At 43.5% G+C, this 14,750-nt stretch overlaps 1 protein-coding gene across 5 annotated transcripts in view; it reads left to right on the top strand.

Moving 5' to 3' along the window:
• LUZP1 (leucine zipper protein 1) overlaps positions 1-14,750 on the top strand; it is a 120,788-nt gene that overhangs the window by 83,133 nt on the left and 22,905 nt on the right. For all 5 annotated transcript variants that reach the window (XM_080655676.1, XM_080655674.1, XM_080655675.1 and 2 more), the window contains one exon: positions 12,965-13,071. The gene's annotated coding sequence lies outside the window, so the exon portion shown is untranslated. The remainder of the gene's footprint in view (positions 1-12,964; positions 13,072-14,750) is intronic.

Below are 14,750 nucleotides of genomic sequence, written 5' to 3'. Positions count from 1 at the left end.
TTTCTTTGTCTCTGCATTTTCGTTGCTTCCCTGAGTTGGTAGAGTAGCTTTGTGTGCTAGGTGTCCTATAGGGCACAGTGGCTCAGCCTCCCCAGTTACCTGAGGTGGATACTCTTGGTGCACCCCTTTGTGGACTGTGTGCTCAGCCTTGTTGTAGTTATGCAGATATTATAATATCAAGTCTTGATTGTTGTTGGTATCACTGGGAGGAATTGACCTCCAGGCCAATTAGCTGTGAGGATCAGCTGTGTCTATGCTGGGAGAACTGTGCTGGAGACACTCTTATGAGACAAGACTTGCAAAATTGCAAAAGCCTCTGTGCTCAGCTTGGATGGGGCAGAGTCTCAGGGCAGAGCAAACAGCCTTGGTTTTTCATCAGCCCTGCCCTATGAGGCCTCTGGGTCTCAGTGTCCCTTGGTAATCGCTGCAAGCACATCTTAGAGAAAGCCGCCCTCGAGTTTCACCCGCTGCCAGACAGTCCAGTTTCTCCCCGAATGAGTCGGGGTTTCCAGAAACTTGCCCGGAACTGGAGTTCAGCGCAGTCGGGAGCTTCCATCTCCCTCCCGCTTTAGAAAGTCAGCTGCGCACTCAGCCTCCTGTGCATTCAGCAGCCAGTCCTCTATGCGCGCACGCGCCTCCTGACCTCTGCCTTCCGCAGCTCCCACGTCTCAGTGTGCTTTCTCTTTTCCTGACAGTCCAGATCCCCCCCGAATGAGTCTGGTTTCCCAGCGTCTCGCCCAGGACTGGAGTTCAGTGCATTTAGGAGCTTCCTTCTCCCTCCCGCTTTAGAAAGCCAGCGGCGCACTCAGTCCCCCATGCACACAGCCGCCCGTCCTCTCTGCGTGCGAGTCTCCGTACCTCAGCCTTTTGCAGCTCCTCTGAGTCTCAATGTGCTTTCCTCTTTTCTTCTAGTTGTAGAATTTCCACTCAGCCAGCTTTCCTGTGGTTCTGGATGGTGTCCGTTTTGTCTTTTAGTTGTAGTTTTGATATTGTTGTGTGAGGCAGCAGTTTAGGTGTTTACCTATGCTGCCATCTTGGTTTCTCTCCATTCTTAGTCTTGTATATGTCTTTTGGTGGATATACTCATCTCTTGGGAATGGCTTTTTCACTTTGATCAAGAAATGAACTAGTCTCTGGTCTTTAAAATATTAACTGTTTTTTTTTTTACACTGTGCCAGGTCTATGGAGGTACAAAAGGATCATAAAAGCATAAGATGTAGTCTATAATTATCATGTGGTATGGACAGTAGGTACAAAAAATTAGAAATTGGCGTCGAGCAGTTACCAATATTTCATGAGTACTTCCTGTGTACAAATTTCCATGTTAAGTGCTCTGGGGAATATAAAATTCAGTAAGTCAACCACCTGTTCTCTCCTTTGAGGTAATATATAAGATAAAGCTATAAAGCGAAGTAGACTGAAAATTGCTTAAGTAGAGATGTGGACAAAGTGCTTTGGGAGCATAGGATGGAGAGACTTAGAATATTAGAGCCAAAAAGGGCTCTTGGAGATCATCAGGACTAGAGGTCTTTACCATTTTGGGGACATGGAGCTGTTTAGTTAGGGAAGTTCAAGAACCTTGCTAAGAAAAGGGAATCAAGTGAAATTCAAAAGAATATAAATTTCTCAGCTATCAGGGACAGGAGGACTTGAATTGGACACAGGTAGCCTTGGGTCATAGAATAGAGTATCCTAGAACTGAGAACTTTTCTCCATAAAACTTATGCCAAAACTGGTCAAAGGTAGGCTCTGTATGTACCTATAATATAACAATAATCATGTTTTTATTTTAAGTATATTTTTATTTATTTTAGAGGAAGGGAGAGGGATATAAAGATAGAAACATCAATTGGTTGCTTCCAGCGCACCCCCTACTGGGATCAAGCCCGAAACCAGGGCATGTGCCCTGACCAGGAATTGAACCATGACCTCCTGGTTCGTGGGCCTATGCTCAATCACTGAGCCACACCGGCCAGGCACATCTTGTAGTCAGTACATATTGTCATTTCTGCTTCCCAAATGAGGAAACGTCTCAGAATTAGAGTAATTTTACAGGGGTCAACAGAACCAGTAAACCGAATAGACAAGACTAGGACTCAGGCTTCCATTGCCCTTTGTACTGCCCAGTATGTGTGGAGTGTGAATACTGTTTTATTTGTTTTTAATACTGAAGACATTGACTTGAGACTTGTTGTTAAGCATGACTTAGTAAAAGAATGAGGTAAAGAGAACTGCCATAGCTACAGGATGGAATTGGGTGAGGGGAGACACAGAGAACCTGGCAGGGAGCCTATTTCTTCTGACTTGGGTATCACCACTGCCTTTTCAGATGCTACTTGGTTACACCTCTGGCCCCATCACTCAACCACTTTTTTTAGTATTTCTTTAAAATCATTTCTGCTGGAACTGCGCAAGTTAATTTCTCAAGGTTTCTTTCTCAAGGGCTTCCTGGTGCACAGGAAGGAATGTACACAGAGGGAAAGCGAAATGAAATAAAAATGTGCGAGGAATGTAAGACTTAGTCAGAATGGTGATGAAGAAAATGGAATCAACACTTACAGAATATATTTTATGCAAGGCCTTATGTACTTAGGCACTTTATTGTATATATTCATATAATCCTTATATCAGACCCATGAAGATAATATAATCTCTACTAGGGTCCCTCAGCCTGGCCTGCACCCTCTCACAATCTGGGACCCCTCGGGGGGATATAGCAGTGCTGAAGCACAGGCGGCTGGGGAGGAGCCCCAGCTGGGGCCAGGTGCAGCTCTGTTGCTGCTCATCCTGGCCCTGCTGTGCCTGCCCCCGCCGCTGCCCCCGCCCCCGCCCCCGCCCCCGCCCCTGCCCCTGCCCAGTAGGGCTGCCACACGCAGCTGCACTTGCCAGCCGTGAGCCTGGCTTCTGGCTGGGCGGTGCTCCCGCTGTGGGAGTGCACTGACCACCAGGGAGCAGCTCCTGTGTTGAGCGTCTGCCCCCTGGTGGTGAGTGAGCGTCATAGCAACTGGTCGTTCCGGTCTTAACAGTCGCTTAGGCTTTAATATAGGTAGATAGATATACACTTGGAAAAACTGAGGTTGTAACATTTAATCACCTAAGCTGTTAGTGAGTATGCAGATTCCCTGGCTTCTGAGACCATCTGTGTTCTTTTCATTATAGTATGTGACCTGGGTAGCAGGGAGGGAGGAGAGGGAGTGTGGCATAGAAACAAAGGGAAATTCTGTGGAGGTCGTGAAACGGAAAGAAACTTTTTACTAGGGGTAGAAATAACAATGACTCCCCCAAAATGTGCTTTGAAATTAAAATGGCAACAGAAAACCTTGATGACTCTGGCCCTCTAGTGTGTACAGCCTTGTATTCTGTTCCTGATAGCACCAAGGGAAAGTGTATGCAAGGGCATTTTTACCTTCCACTGTTGTAAGGGAGATTTCTGTATAAACACAAGACTTCTAGATTGATGCTCTGGGCATTTTACAAGTCAGTCCACGGGAAGTGGCAATCTAAGCTGGATGTGAGAAAAAAAGGTTTGGGACCTCTGAGTGACTTGAAACTACTGGGACTTGCAACTCACGCATGTTGCAGTTCTGGGTTAGTACCCCCACTACACAAAAACACAGAAGAGTTCCTCAGCCCTGCATTCTCTGATCCATCACTTCTGCTTTCAAATAGCCAAACGTTTCTAAAAAGCTATCTGTATTCATTGTTTCACTCCACTTAGTCTGCTCCAGTCTGGCTTCTGCCCCTCTCATTTCTCCGTAACACCTCATAGTAAGTTCACTGATGTCCTCCATGAAGCTGAATTCAAAAGACATTGTTAGTCTTTAATTTTCTCAGCGAAGCTGACACTCTGGACCACTCCTTCTTCCAGAAACTCTCTTTTCTCTTAGCTCCAGTGACATAACAGTGTCTTATTCTCCTTCCTACTCTGTTGTTTTTACAGGTTCATCCTCCCTTCTAGAGCTATTAAATGTTCTACTATCCCAGGCCCTCCTCTCTTCTCATAGTAGACACTCTCCCAGAGTGATCTCATCCACCTCACTGACTAGTAACCACACATCTATGCACATGACTCATAAATTTGTGTCTCCATCTCAGATCATTGTCACCCAGGTACTGGAGATACAGTGATAAGCTAGATAGAAGGTGGGGATAGGGATGGGGAGGAGGAGACAAGCAATAAACAAATAGAAAAAAATACCAGACAGGGTTAAGTGCTAAAGTGAGCATAAACCGGGGGGATATTTTAGAGGTTGAGAGGTACTTCATATTGGCTGGTCAAGTGTTTACTGAGGTGGTAAAATTTAAGATGACCCTTCAGTGACAGAAAGGAGCCAGCTGCACAAAGGGAATAACCCGTGCAAAGGCCCTAAGGCATGAGTGAAGACAGTGTGTACAAGAAACAGGAAGTGAGGAGGAGACCTGGTAGTGGATGAGGGCACAGAGGTAGTTAGGGGCCGGGTCATGTAGGCTTTGGAGGCTGTTGTGGTGAGGACTTTGGATTATTCTAAGTGAAAGGGAAAGCTGTTAGAAGTATTTTGTTTTGTTTAAGCAGGATAGATTTTTAGGAATTTAATTTGCCTGTTTGGAGAGCGGTCTATATGGGGCAGTTGATAGCAGGGGGGTTCAAGGAGGCTATTGTAGGAGGTAGGGTGAGAGTTCAGTAGCTTGGACTAGGGCAGTGGTCGGCAAACTGCAGCTCGCGAGCCACATGCGGCTCGCGAGCCGCGGTTTGCCACTCTGTTGACTGAGTTTGCCGACCACTGGACTAGGGTGATTAATTAATAGGGGGTGCAGAGAGCAGAGGGGCAGATTAAAGGGAATTTGGAAATAGATGGTAAGACATGCTGATGGATTTCCATGTGGCATGTGAGGGAAAGGAAAATTCAGAATGATGCCAGAAAGTTGATCTGGGCAAGTTGATGAATGGTTGCGCTGTGAACTGAGATGGGAGATTTGAAGAGGAATGGGTTTGGGGAGAGAAGGGTAGAGGTAAATACCATTGAGAACATGAGAATATGTGGCTATTTGATGCCAATTAGACATCTAGGTAGAGATGTCAGGTGGGCTGTTTGATATGCTTCTGGAGTTCATAGAGACTAGTGCTGGAGGTAAAAATCTGGAGGTCATTGATATTGAAAGTCGTGGGACTGGATGAGATTACCCACATAAGGGTAAGGGAGGCTACAGATACCGAAAAGAGGTCCTCAGACTGGCCCTGGTCAAGCAAAGAAGGAGCCAGCATAAAGACTAGGGTGAGCCAGTGGAATAAGAAGGAAATCAGGAAAGTATGATAAATAACCTGGAACTAAAGAAGAAAGTGTGGGATGGAGAAAGACTGGTTATTTGTGTTGAATGCTGTTTAGAGGTTACTGAATGACCACAGAATTTGGTAATATTGAGGCTTTTGATTTTGATGAACAGTTTAGTGGAGTGTTGAGGGTAGATGCCTGATTGGAGTGAACTATGAAGAGTATAGCGCTAGCTGGTTTGGCTCAATGGATAGAGCATCAGCCTAGGGACTGAAGGGTCCCAGGTTCGATTCCGGCCAAGGGCACATGCCTGGGTTGCGGGCTCAATCCCCAGTGTGGGGTGTGCAGGAGGCAGCCAGTCAATGATTCTCTCTCATCATTGATGTTTCTATCTCTCCCTTTCCCTTCCTCTCTGAAATCAATAAAATATATTAAAAAAAAGAAAGAAAGAGTATAGACAACTCTTTCAAGAGGTTTTGCTATAAAGAGAAGCAGAGACATTGGGGCTGAAGTAGCTGGAAGATGTGAGACCAAGAGAGTTTATTATTTTTTTCAAGATGGGAATTTCTAGAATCTTGATTCTCAGATGTGGCCTCTGGATCAACCTGGGAACCTGTTGGAAATACAGAATCTCAGGTCCCACCCCAAACCCACAGAATCAGAGTTTGCATTTTAATGAGATCCCCCTCTCCCACCCAGCTGCTTTGCATGCACATTCATTATTGAGAAGCACTGTTCTAGGGGGCAGCTTCTCAAGTTATCTGTGATGCAGGACCAATTAATTTGTTCCTGATCTGTCTGGGACTACTATGTCTGATTTTATGTAACTAACTCCACCTGTGACTCACTATGTGCGTGCATCAACACTCTTACAGGTTTAGACCCTGTTTGAGAAGTTCTCTGATCATCTGTTTGGATGTGGCAGCAGTGTCATTTTGCTACACAACTGTCTAAATCCTTATTCTTGATTTCTGTACTATGAAGGGTAACATTTTGTGAGCCAGTGCTGGTTTGTGGACCACACTTCAAGTAGCATGTTTGTATGTCGATGGGCATGAGTTAAAGAGAAAAATGATGATGTAAGAGAGAATGGGTATTATTACATATGAAGATAAGAAGGAATTGAATCCATAATAGATAGGAAAGGTTGTATTTTATATACCAACCAACAAAGACTTTTTAAAACAAACTAAAATTTTTTTTTTTTTTTGTTAATCCTCACCTGGGGATATATGTTTTTTTCATTGCTTTTTCAGAGAGTGGAGGGAGGTGGGGGAGGGGAGGCCTGTGGTTCTGTGCTAAATGCCACAAACATGGGCCAAGCGCCAAGGAAGCCTAGTCTGTTATAGGTTACTTGTTAGGAAAAGTAACAGTAGAGCCAGCTAGCGGTCCTTGAGAGCCTTCTTTTAAATGATACCCTAAACAAAAGTTAGTCTTATCAATTGTTAATTTTTTTTAATTGTTTATTAATAGTGCTTCCAAAGTGCTTGATTCCAGTCTTGCTTACACTCTTGGTTCTTTGTTAGGTACGGTGAAAAAACCCTGAAGTTTAGAGATGGGGTTACTGGATTCTAGTCCTGTCTGTTTCTAGTTTCCTAAGGAGGTCACAAGTCTCTTAGTCTGCATGCTCATCTGTGATATGGTGGTGGGGGAGGGCAGATAAGAGTATCTGCCCTTTTTTTTTTTTTTTTTTTTTTTTAATCTTCACTACAGGACATTTTCATTGATCTTTAGAGAGAGGGGGAGGGAGAGAGGAAGAGAGAGACACCTTATCAGCTGCCTCCTGCACGCAACCCTACCAGGGATTGAGCCTGCAACCTTTTTGTGCATGGGACGACGCCCAGCCGACTGAGCTACACTGACCAGGGGCAGCCACCTCTGTCTTTTTATTGGAGCATTTAATCCATTTGCATTTAAAGTAATTGTTGGTAGATATGTGTTTATTGCCATTTTATTGTTCATATTATTACTTATTTCTTCTTAAAGAAGACCCTGTAACATTTCTTGTAATACTGGCTTGGTGGTGATGAACTCCTTTAGCTTTTTCTTGTCTGGGAAGCTCTTTATATGTCCTTTGATTCTAAATGATAGCTTTGCTAAGTATTTTTGGTTGTGGGTTCTTGTTTTGCATCACTTTGAATATTTTGTGCTATTCCCTTCTGGTCTGCAAAATTTCTATTGCGAAATCAGCAGACAGTCTTATGGAACTCCCTGGTAGATAGCTAACTGATATTCTCTCGATGCTTTCTTTTATGGTTCTCTCTTTAACCACTGCCATTTTATTATTTTATTTATTTATTTATTTTTATATATATTTTATTGATTTCTACAGAGAGGAAGGGAGAGGGACAGAGAGCTAGAAACATCGATGAGAGAGAAACATCGATCAGCTGCCTCCTGCACACCCCCCACTGGGGATGTGCCCGCAACCAAGGTACATGCTCTTGACCGGAATCGAACCTGGGACCCTTCAGTCCGCAGGCCGACGCTCTATCCACTGAGCCAAACCAGTTAGGGCACCACTGCCATTTTAATTATAATGTGTCTTGGTGTTGGTCTCTTTGGGTTCATACAGTTTGGGTGGGCTCTCAGGAAATCAGTAGGGGATGGGGCAGGGCAATGAGCTTTTAGCCATATAGATGGAGACTCAGATATGGCACCTGCCTGCCAGTTCTGTGGGATGAAGGCTCAGCAAAGGAACAATGGCTTGTGCCAACACTTCTGTCTGGGAGAAAGCTGCCCCTCCAGCCCTTGTCTCAAAGCCAGACAATTCAGTTTCCCCCCATATGTCCCTGGCACCTTTGGAGCTGTGGCCCCCAGTGCTGGAGCTCAGAGTGAGTCCAATTAAGTCCATGCACAGGCCCTTTAAGAGGAACGCCTAGGACTCCAAGCAGCTCTCCGTGTTACTCAGCCAGTCTTTGCTGGTGTTCACAGCCAGAAGTTAAGGGGACTTCTCTTCCCAGCACTGGAACCCTTGGCTGGGGAGCCCAGTGTGGGGCTGGGACCCCTTACTCCTCAGGGGGAACCTCTGGAGCCGAGTTGAGATATCCCTCCTGATTTTTCACTACGACGTGGGCTTGGGTTCAGCCCGTTCCATGTCTCTGCCCCTCCTGCAAGTCTGGATGTGGTATCTTCTGTGTATCTTTAGTTATAGGACTTCTGTTCAGCTAGATTTCAGGTGGTTCTCAATGTAGGTGGTTTTGTAGTTTAGTTAGTTGTAATTTTGATGTGGCCATGTTTACCTACACCGCTATCTTGACTGGAAACTCAGGATGTCATACATATTGTTATTGGAAAGGACTTTAGATGTTATTTCATCTGACCTTTGTTCACCTGATGAAACGGAGACCCAGAGAGCATTAAAAAAAGACTTTTCTTGAGGTCTGACAGTATGTTAGTGGCAGGGTTCAAGTTTTTTTACACTTAGGGGGTACCTCTTCTTTTCTCCACTTCAGTCAGAAAAGATCACTTGCTCTGGATTCTCTTCCCTTGGGGGCAGGTGGGGTGGGAGGTGGGAGATAAGAAAAAGATGGGGCTTACAGAAATGGAGTTTCTTCCTCCACTTTTACCTGGAGTGTTCTGAACTCCAACATGAAGGTGCCTTGAGTGTGGGAAGCTGGTCAGTGATGGCATTCAGGTGAGCTGCTTTTACCAACCTGGTGACCCTGGCTTGGCTCTCACCAAACTGCTGCACTCTTCGGGCCCAGACCCAACAATTGCTGGGTCCCACCCCTTCCTGCCATCAGCCTGTTTACCAGGTTGGCTTTTGGGTGAAGGGACTGTATAGGGCAGGAAAAAACTTTAAAATCCCTCTGGCTTTTTTTCTGAACAATCCTGAGGATGCTACCTCAGCAATTAGAGGGGAAAAAACAACTATTTCCTGCTTCTCAGCATACACAATGGGCACTAGATTTGATTTCTAGGACTTCGGATATTATGATTAGTTCAGATTCAAACTTTTATCCTACCCTCTCATTTTTCACCTTTACACTTTGTTCTGTGCTTATAGCTGGATGCCTCAAGAGGTTAATTAGTAGATGAGGGGAGGCCAGTCCAACAGAATTGCAGGTAATGGTTTCTCTGTGATCCCTAGTCATTCTGGTTCTCTCTGAGATCAGACTTTCTGTTACCAGCAAGTAAAGTTGTCATTGAGGACACTCAGCTGAAGGGCCTGAGGGTGGTGGTTCTGGAGACTGCAGATGACCCAGAGTTACTTCAGTTCAGATAATATATATTGATTCATCTCCAAGTTTCAGTGTCTCTTTTCTCTATCAATTACATTCTGTTCTTAAAGCTCATGCAGTGAATTTTTAAAATTTGTTCTATAATTGCCACTTTAAATTTTTTTTTTTTAGTTTCTTTGCTTAGTTATAATAGCTGCTTTAGTATCCTTGTCTGATAATTCCAACATCTGGGACATTTTGGACTTGCCCTCTGCTGATTGTCTTTTTCCTTGCAGAGAGGTTTAATTGCTAGTTCTTTATGTAATTTGGGTTTCTATCCTGAACATAAATGAATGTGAATGTTATGTTTTGGAGACTCTGGTTTCTGTTGATTTTAGTAGGCAGTTAACTTGGTTAAAATAGCAAACCCTGTCTTACCTGTGGTGGGTGGCAGTTCAAATCTCAGTCTAGTTCTTTTATCCTTTGCTGAGGTCCTTGGATTCTGCCCTGTGCATATATGGTTCAGGAGTCAGCTAGAAATTTGGGCGGAATTTATACATAGAACCTGGATTCTCCTTTTGTGGCTCTCATCATTATCTCTGGCTGCTCTGGGCTCTGTCATTGGTTCCTCTGGACAGCCTAGGATTTTATTTTTTTCATAAATTTTTATTTGTTGATTTTAGAGAGAGAGGAAGAGAGGGAGAGAGAAACATCCAACCGGTCGCTCCACCTACTTATGCATTCACCAGTTGACCCCTGTATGTGCCCTGACTGGGGATCTAACCAGCAACCTAGGGTTTGTTTTTATTAAATTGGAACTTCAGTTGTTTTAAAAAATTTTTTATCTATAGAGTTTATAGTCGCTATCTGTGGGAAGATAATAATGCAGAATTCCCTACTAGCATTTTTATCTATTATCAAAGTGTTTTGGGGAGCAAAAGTGATACGTATTTAAGAAAGCTTTAATCTTCAAGAGTCAAATGATGGATTGATGCATTTCTTCAGTGTGGCTTGTTAATTATCTCAGGTGGACTCAATCATATTCACTTCAACTTCCTTTGCAACCTTGGGCAAGTAAGTCTTTTCTCTTTTCCTCTCTGGGACTCACTTTCTTTGGAAAATGAGGCATTTGGGCTCTCCTTATCTGTAAGGGTCCTTTCATCTTTTCTCCACAGGCAGAAACATGCACACCACTTTCACCACCAACAGTAACAAGCACAGAGACGCTGCCTGAGGGAAGTGATGTGGGTGGATCTCTCAGGGTGGACCGCTCTCTGAAGGGGCAGCACTAAAGAATTTGAGGATGTTTACAGTCTTCCTTTTGTTTCTGGGGACAGAAGCCTAGTAGTAAAAGTCATTCAGAAGCAAAGGAAAGAATTCATTTGCTGCTTGTTTCCAACCCTGAGAAATAGGAGAGAATGTAGACTGTTGAAAACAAATTAAGATCACCTGGAGTTCCTGTTTGATTTTTGGCAGTGCATTTTATCCTGTTTGAGGGGGAGAGCCCCCTGGGCTTTAGGAATATGCCAGCAAATTTAGCAGTAGGTGGTGGGGGCAGTAGCTGTCAATAGGGGTGCTGCTTTCACTGTTAGGGCTGCAGACACATTAGTGGACATACACATAAATCTGGCCACTTCTTAGAGTTCAGAATTTGTATGTGGGAGAAGTTATAGTCAATGCGGAGTAAATTATGTGTGTGCGCGTGTAAGGTTGGTGGAGAGGGGGAAAGAAGTGATGGGTGAGGGCAGGACAGAAGGTCTGTGGGCCACTTCTGAAGCTGTTTGAATAGTATCACACTTAATTCTATTTAGACTGAGTCTTTTTAAAAGTATTTATGTGGGAGAGAGAGAATTAAAGTTTCTCCCATACTCACCCAGGCTATCCCTTGGGTGCTGCCCCTGATACAGACCATTTTTTCTATTTTTTTTTCCTATTTTCATTGCTTATTAATCATTCTTTTCTCTTCAGGTCATATTGGCTTGAGGCTTCAGGCTCTCATCTTTTTTAAAAAAGCCATAAAAACTATCATTTTATTATTTCTCCATTTTAATTCTAGCCTCCCAGCTCTCTAGGGGGATAGAGGCAGGGATACATTCTGTGTGTGTATGTTATGGTATTGGTGGTGCAAGTGTGGGAATCAGATTTAAGGGGCCAGCATCCTTGGTAGGCGGTCAAAGGTGGTCTACAGGATATGGAAGGGGAAGGATGGGCAGTTGCGATGAAAGGAGAGGGGGATAGTTTGAGTGTAAGACGACGTACAAAAGCTTTAGTTTTGTCCCTGGCATAGCTGTCTTTCCATTCTTCTATCTTCACTAACTTATATTAGGGGTGAGACCCAATGGGTTATTACACTTTTCAGCTCTCTTGTAAAAAGAAGGCTCATTACAAAACTGAAGGGTAAGATTGCAGACAGAGAAGCTCTGTTTTTAGTTTTTTTTTTTTTTTTTTTTTTTTTAATATATCTTATTGATTTGTTACAGAGAGGAAGGAAGAGGGATAGATAGTCAGAAACATCGATGAGAGAGAAACATCGATCAGCTGCCTCCTGCACACCTCCTACTGGGGATGTGCCCGCAACCAAGTTACATGCCCTTGACCGGAATCAAACCTGGGACCTTTCAGTCCGCAGGCCGACGCTCTATCCACTGAGCCAAACCGGTTTTGGCTAGAAGCTCTGTTTTTAGTTTTAATCGATTCTGGGTTGTTTGGGGCCCTTTTGAGGACCCAGTCTAGAAGGCAACCCAGTGAGAATCAAACCTGGGACCTTTCAGTCCGCAGGCCGACGCTCTATCCACTGAGCCAAACCGGTTTTGGCTAGAAGCTCTGTTTTTAGTTTTAATCGATTCTGGGTTGTTTGGGGCCCTTTTGAGGACCCAGTCTAGAAGGCAACCCAGTGAGAATGGGGAAGTGCCTTTTTAGGTCAGACAGACTTAAATTCTGACTATCTAGTTACTAGCAAGCTGTAAGACCTTGGACAAGTTACTTGACTCTTGAAATTTAGATTCTTTATAAGGGTAACATTATTGCGTTATTGTCTTACATAAAACATATAACATGTTGCCTGAGGTGTGACAGATAGCCAAGTGATGTTTGTTTTTCTTACCCACTTTCCAGAACATCTTATTTTTAAGTAGAATCCCAGCTTTAGTTCTAAGCAATTGAGTGATTCACCCTTTCCAAGCTTCAGTTCCTTTCTTAAAAACGAGGGCATTTAACTAGTTGATATCTGAGATCCTTCCCAGCTGTAAGATGTCATAGGAATTTTTAAACTGTTGAGAGATGTATAGATCTGTTAATTTAAGGAAAGACAATGTAGTCTGTACTGAGACCATATCATCTGATAGGAAAGGGGAAGTCTCCTAGAGCCAACTCTACCTCTCCCCTGGGAAAGAGCCAGCTTTCTTCAGAGTCAGCCGCGTCGGATTCTGCCTTGTCTCTTTTCTGACACTGCTGCATATGATTGTCTTCGGGACAGGGCTTTGGTTCAGCTTGCCTAGTCTTGGTGTGATTCATGTTTTACCTATCTCTTTCTTCCTGTTTCTATTTGTCTAGGTCAAGAGGCACCTGCCATTGAAAGATAGTGAGTGACTGTTTCCAGGACAACCACTACTGAGGGGAGCAGCCAGAAGCATTGACTGAAAGCTTAAATTACCTAAATGGTAAGTAGGTTGTGCGTGAAACCTGGCCACACTGATAGAATTGGTAATTTATGAAGTCTGCAGTTTTTCTACCATTATGGGAGAGGGAGGAAAGTCAGTATTTGTTTATAACCATGATGAACCATTTACTATGCTAAGTGCTTCACAGGGTTTCTCATTTAATCAACTAGCCAGGCTGGCAGAGGAAACTCTTTGCATGAAGTTGACAGTCTGTACTGGCCTGGCTACCATTTACTGAATACTTATTAAATGCCAGGCCCAGTCTATTTGACATACATTATCTCCCTGTGAGGTAAGTGCTGTTATTATCTACATGAGGAAATGAGCTGAGAGAGGTTATATAACTTGTCCACATTCACACGGGTAGTAAATGGTAGGACTAGATTTCAAACCTGGCTTATTTTCATTATACTCTTAACGTCTCTTGAGAAAGTTACTTTTTGGTTGAGTCTGTGACTGACTTTACCTTTAAAAAACAAAGAATAAACAAAAACAAAAATTTTCGATTGATAACTACTAGTAGTTCCTTTTCCTAGGGTTCTGGGTACCAGTATTTTATTAGTTGATGTTGACCAGGAAAGTGGAGAGTAGTAATGAAATAAAATAAACTTGAGCAGTGAATGCCCAGAGGGCCTTAGAGCCCAGGAAAGAGCTTGGAAGTGCATTTTATTCTAAGCAAGGTGGGAGCCACTGGAGAGTGGGGAACAGTGGTCTTGGTCGCCAGTGGTAGCTGGGTAATAGAGAAAAGTTGTGGAAAGGTAGAGCAATGGGCAACCAGAGACAGCGTCTGGGAACTGGGTCCTAGGCATAGGAGTGACTGCACATGGAAAGGAATCTTAGCGAGACCTTTCACTCTCATGGTAACCCCTACTGCGAAATAGGCACAGTCACGGATAGTATAGAGCTTTTCTTGAGGGAGTGGGGAAACATCTGGGCAAATGCTTGTCCTATTAATTGGTTCAGGATTCTTGTTCTATTCCTCTCCCTGGAGTATTTTTCCTACCTCAGGGTACTGGGTTATGAAATTAATTTCTGGTTGGGTGGAGTGGCAGTCAGGATTCATTTGTTCATTGATCTTTCTGACCAGATGCCAGGGATTGAGCCTGCAACTGAGGTATGTGCCCTTGACTGGAATTGAACCCATGACCCTTCAGTCTGTGGGCCAATGCTCTAACCACTGACAACAGGCTAGGGCAAGGCAATTCATTTTTGAAAAGGTTCCTAGCCTGGAGAATCAGGAATGCACTATAAAGATAAAGTGTCCCTGAGTACTACAATCAAGTATTTAACATTTTCTCATGTGGTCCTAAGACAAAGGAAATTTTGGGCTGGCTTCATACAGGTATTGTACAAGTACCAATTAATGGATCGGTGTTTATCTAGACAGGCTGTTTTGTAGTGCCATTCTAGAGGGCTGTTCTTGGTTATATTTTAACAATTTGAACATCAATTTGGATGACAATATTGAAAAGACTTGCATATCAGATTTATAGTCAATGCTTGCAAGTTGAAAGGTGTAGAAAATAGTTGAAACTATTGATTGAAACGAACTTTCAAGTTGAAATGCAAAAAAATAGTAAATAATTTAAGTTTAAATTTACATGGCACTTAAGATGGACCAGGTATTAGTCTAAGCACTTCATGTATTAACTCATTCCCATTACAGTCACCCTTCAAGG

Source organism: Plecotus auritus, assembly GCF_963455305.1.
Source record: "Plecotus auritus genome assembly, chromosome: 2".
In the NCBI taxonomy this organism is placed as follows: Eukaryota; Metazoa; Chordata; class Mammalia; order Chiroptera; family Vespertilionidae; genus Plecotus; species Plecotus auritus.
Note: the sequence above shows the minus strand (reverse complement) of the source record. Positions and strands in the feature narration are given on the sequence as shown.